Raw genomic sequence first — 5,513 nt, 5'->3', positions numbered from 1 at the left:
TTATAGTACTCAGTGAGAGATTAGGATTGAGTAGAGGTATAGAGGAAGGTACTCTTGTTATACTCAGTTGCTAAGATTGTAAAAGGTTTGATGCTCTACCGTTAAAGAGCTCAGTAGAGAATTCGAAATCTCGGAACGTGTTCCGGGGACAGGACGTAGGCTTGGAGGCCGAACCTGGATAAATCTGCTGAGTAACATATTTCTAACCTTAAACTCCTTTATATACTTATTGCTTGCTTAAACAAAAACTGACCAAGTAAAGAGGTCAAGCTGAGTTGTGCGCATTGAATATCTGAGCTCAGGAATAGACTCTTAGTGCTATCTCCTGACTCAAGTAAAGAAACTAACCTAGTCACTAGTTGACTAAGCCAGTATCTTGCTATTCACTCAGTGCCGCTGCTAAAACCTTTTTCTCACGAAAAAGAAGTTTGCCCTAACTTAAAATTTTTAAATAGTTCCTAACCCCCCCTTGGAACTATACTTGTAACGTTATAAGGGACCAACAATAATGATTGGCAACGTGGAGGTGATATAAGATTTACGAGTGCAAGAAAGTTAGTGGGAGCATAGAAAGAGTTCATGCAATAAAAATCTAAAGGAATAATATCGCCAAAGCTTCAAGATTGCACTTTAGTGCCTTAGAGAAACTAAAGAGAGATGGATTGATGCTTTATACCTAAATCGTAATAAAGTGGAATGACCATATATAAAACATATAAAATAATTGTTGGAAGGTTCCAAATAGTACTCCATTATTTTCTGCATAGAATTCGAATATGATGATGCATTGGATGCAACAAAAGATTATTTGGATCTCGAAGGCAACTATTGAGTTAGGAGGTTTACCCTAGACACAATATACTATTTGGGACCCGAATCCAATCACTGAGTTAGGAGTTTCTGTTGAAACATCTTTCCACATAATTTTGATTTGACAAAATTATTTAAGTATAATTAAAAACATATTCTAAACACACTAAGTTTAAATGCTTTGATTTATTCTACTAATGTGTTTGTTCAATGTTGAGTTAAATTGTTATAAGACACAAAGATTAAAAGGCCCAAAGCCCAATACGGAAGTCAAAGCCCAAGTCAAACAGTTTAAGACAACTCGGCCCGCGTATGTCAAAACGCTGTCGTTATGTACAAAACGCAGCTCAGTGAAAGAAGGATCTAGAAGACCTTCGTGGAACAACTTCGGGACGAAGCTGCTGAGTTGATTCGACAAAGTGTACAAGCCAGCAGCTGAGCAAGAACAACTTCCAGACAAAGTGTTTCCACTTTGGATAAAGTTCAGAAGACACAGAACGCTGTCTAGTTGACCTTACCATAAATGGAGGGACATTCTGCCGAACTGACCAAAAGATGACCGAGGACAAAAAATACTCAAATCTGATTGGCCGAGAGCTCTGAGCAAGACAGGATGACAACGACAGGAAGCTGTTTCCCTCCAACGGTTATTTTGAAATTCGAAATGACCGATGCCTCAGACGTCTCTATAAATAGAGCCCTTCAGTTGCTTCATTCATAGAGAACTTGATCAAGCCATTACGCTGACCAAAATTCTACGCAAAGTTCTGCAAGAAAAAGCAAAGCAATCTTACACTAAATTTCATATCTTTTGTGTAAAAGTCTAGAGTGATTATTCAATCATCTAAGGTGTCTTAGCAATCGTTGTTTAGGACAAACACTTATCATTTCTAGAGATTAGAAAGGAGAGGCTGAGTACTTGGTTATAGTACTCAGCGAGAGATTAGGATTGAGTAGAGGTATAGAGGAAGGTACTCTTGTTATACTCAGTCTCTAAGATTGTAAAAGGTTTGATGCTCTACTGTTAAAGAGCTTAGTAGAGAATTCGAAATCTCGGAACGTGTTCTGGGGACATGACGTAGGCTTGGAGGCCGAACCTGGATAAATCTGCTGAGTAACATATTTCTAACCTTAAAATCCTTTATATACTTATTGCTTGCTTAAACAAAAACTGACCAAGTAAAGAGGTCAAGCTGAGTTGTGCGCATTGAATATCTGAGCTCAGAAATAGACTCTAAGTGCCATCTCCTGACTCAAGTAAAGAAACTGACCTAGTACCAGTTGACTAAGCCAGTATCTTGCTATTCACTCAGCGCCGCTGTTAAAACCTTTTTCTCACGAAAAAGAAGTATGCCCTAACAAATTTTTTTTTAAATAGTTCCTAACCCCCCCTTGGAACTATACTTGTAATATTATAAGGGACCAACAGTTTCATCCTAGACACAATAGACATCTTCAGTGATAGATTCGGGGCCACCGCACAAGCTTATGAGCCCTATCACATCTGAAATGTAAACATATATTCAGGGGACTGCTAAAATTTAGGACAACCCTCTGAGTCGTTTAGGCGATTCTGTTTGTCACCTGACACACCGTTAAACTTTAGGGTGACCATTCGAGTCATTTGGTATACTTTCATCTGTCATTTGACTTTAGACCGCTAAACTTTATGGTAACCGTTTGAGTCATTAAATCCTAACATTATAATGTTGACAATTCTATTGGTTCACCCATAATTGGATTTTATGCATAGAAGAAAAATAAATTATGCCCAGTTTGTGGTGGTTGCTAGATTATTCTTAACCCACCTTCGATTTAGGATGGTTATCGACTTATGAAAAAAATTCATAAAACAAATTATGAAAAATTGAATGCCCATTTGGAGGTTGGAGTTGTTATGAATTTGCCATAGCTCGTGCTTTATTAATACACTCTCGATTTTGGGGTCTTTTTCCTCAAAAAATGATATGATCAGTCTCTTCAATGACCTCAAGTTTATTTGTCTCTTCAGCGACCTTAAGTTTATTGGTCTCTTCAACGATCGAAGGTTTTGTTCTTAGAATATATCCATGGCTGGAACTTAAAAATTGCTTTGGAAAGCTATCCCATCAGTCTCTTCAATGACCTTGGGATTTGTGTCTTATAAGACGTTTAAAAATTGATGGCATCATTCAATGATCTTCAGTTTAGGGTCTCATTCAGTGAATTTTAGTTGGAGACTTTATTCAACGACCTTAGATTAATAGTCTCATTCAACGACCTATGAACTTAAGTCTCAAAATACATCCATGGTTACACTTAAAAATTGCTTAATAACATTATTTGGGAACTTTTGGTCTAGGAAGAGGTCCATTTGGTCTCTTCAATGACCTCATATTGGTGGGATGAAGTCTTAGAAGACGTCCATGATTGACACTTAAAATTTGCTTAAGAAAGTTGTATCATCAGTCTCCTCAACAACCTTGGATTGGTGGTCTCATTTAACGACCTCGAGTTTTCTTGCTTCAAAAATATTGTTTTAGTGGACTTTCAGTTCATGGCTGGACCCGTTATCGGGGTAATTTACACTAGAAAACAACTTTGACCCAATTTGTGGTAGCTGTTAGATCATTTTTAGTTGAGTATCACCTCGTGATAGCCATCGATTTAGAAAAGGTCGTAAGATGCAAAAATATTTTGAAGGTATCTTTACCTCGAAAAATGTATCAAACATTAAATTTTGGGACCTCATTGCGCCTTACATGTCTAGGGATAGATTGAATATCACATTGACCATTTTTTGATCCAAACATTTTTGGCTCCCAACTTTTGGTGATGGTGTCTTTTTTATCAGAACAAAGTTTCAAGCATCACCTATATAAAATAATACTAGTGGAAAACCCGTACGATGCACGGGGTATGAAACTTTTATATAATTTAGATAAATAAATAAATTGACATATTTACTTTTAAATAATTTTATATCATGCTATGAAAAAAATTTATATTATGTATATTTGAAATTAATATATATTTTTTAATGATAATTCAAATTAAATTAATTTTAAAAATAATTGACTACTTTTTTTTATAGAATTTTAACTAAAGATGAATGATTTATTTATTTTTACAAAATTCAATGATTTGTACTTTTTAGGAATTTTAATACATTTTCATATTCCAAATATTCTATGAAACAATAATAATAAAATAGCAGATTAATTAAGAAATATATTAGAATATAATAAAAAACAAAAAATTGAATTAAACTATAATTAAAATTAAATATTATATTTACGATACAAAAGAATTACAATATAGGTTAAACAAAAATTGAATTAAACTACAATTAAAATTAAATATTATATCTATGATACAAAAGAATTACAATATATGTTAAAATGGAAGCAACATCGATATATTATTCTATAAACTATTACAATCAATACTTTTCTAATGTTGCATATGAAGAAACTTTATCAATTCAATATGTTACATATAAAAAAATAAAATTCATAAGAATTAGTCACAAATTCATCTTGATGATAATTATTTTGGTTGATGGAATTTCATGATCACCAAGTATTCGAATTCAATTATTCATTCTGCTACAATAACCCAATATATCTAATTGAATCAGTTTAAGATGATGATTTCTCCTATTTTCATCTCGTAATATCTCATCAAGACATTCGATCAATTTGTTCTTCATTCTTTCACTATATAGAATATCAGTCATACTCGCACATATCACTTATTTGACTTCATTAATATTTTCTAATAATTATATATTCTTAAATTTTGTAAGTAAGAAAAACAAACAAAAGAATTGAAAAAAAAAATGAAGGGACGAAAAAGATAATTAGGAGAGAACCATCTTCCTCTCGGATTTTTTTTTTTGAAAATAAGAGAGAATGTCGAGACATAAGCGTATAAAGAGGTGAGTGAAAATATTTTTTGCCCATTAATTAAACATTTTATTTTTTCTTAATGAAGTATTAAGTCCATAAATTAATTTTAGTTAAATAGAATTAAATTGCAACTGTAACCACTCAGTACAAAAAAAAAACGTTTTATAATTAATATGTGAAATTAATTATATTAATTAGAATCATTATGCTCAACATTTGAGAATTTGAAGAGATTCAAATAATAATATTTTATTAATTAATATTTTTTAATAATTTGTCATATGGTCATATTTCATTTTCATCTGTTAAAAACTCTTAAAATACTAACAATTTTGTACGAACCATAATATAATAGTTAAAAATTATATAAGCCAATATGCAAAAGCAATTATCTCAATATCCATAATTAATGTACATTTTTAGGATTTTGAGCATCAAATTTATTTTTATTTACCTTGATTTTGAATTTGTATCTAGCATAATCCACATTCTTCAAAAATAAACATCTTATCAAGCGTATTGGACACTTACAATCTCCTTGTCTAGAAAATTGGGAAAAAATAACTTCTTGATAATAATAATAATAATATAACATAATTTATATTGAAATAAACTTCATTATAAGTATAATATTCCAATATCTCTTTAATATTTTATTTAATATGTCTCAAACTTCAATGAACAACTATCGTGTGAAACTTTATATCTATTTGTACCAAAATGCATAAAAATAAAAAATACAATCCATATCAATTAGCTAAACTCAAACTAAAAAAATGAGTGGATTTCAACATTTTCCGAATTAGAAAAATT

This window comes from Euphorbia lathyris, chromosome 7 (assembly GCF_963576675.1).
Source record: "Euphorbia lathyris chromosome 7, ddEupLath1.1, whole genome shotgun sequence".
Lineage (NCBI taxonomy): Eukaryota > Viridiplantae > Streptophyta > Magnoliopsida > Malpighiales > Euphorbiaceae > Euphorbia > Euphorbia lathyris.
This window is presented reverse-complemented; position numbering follows the sequence as displayed.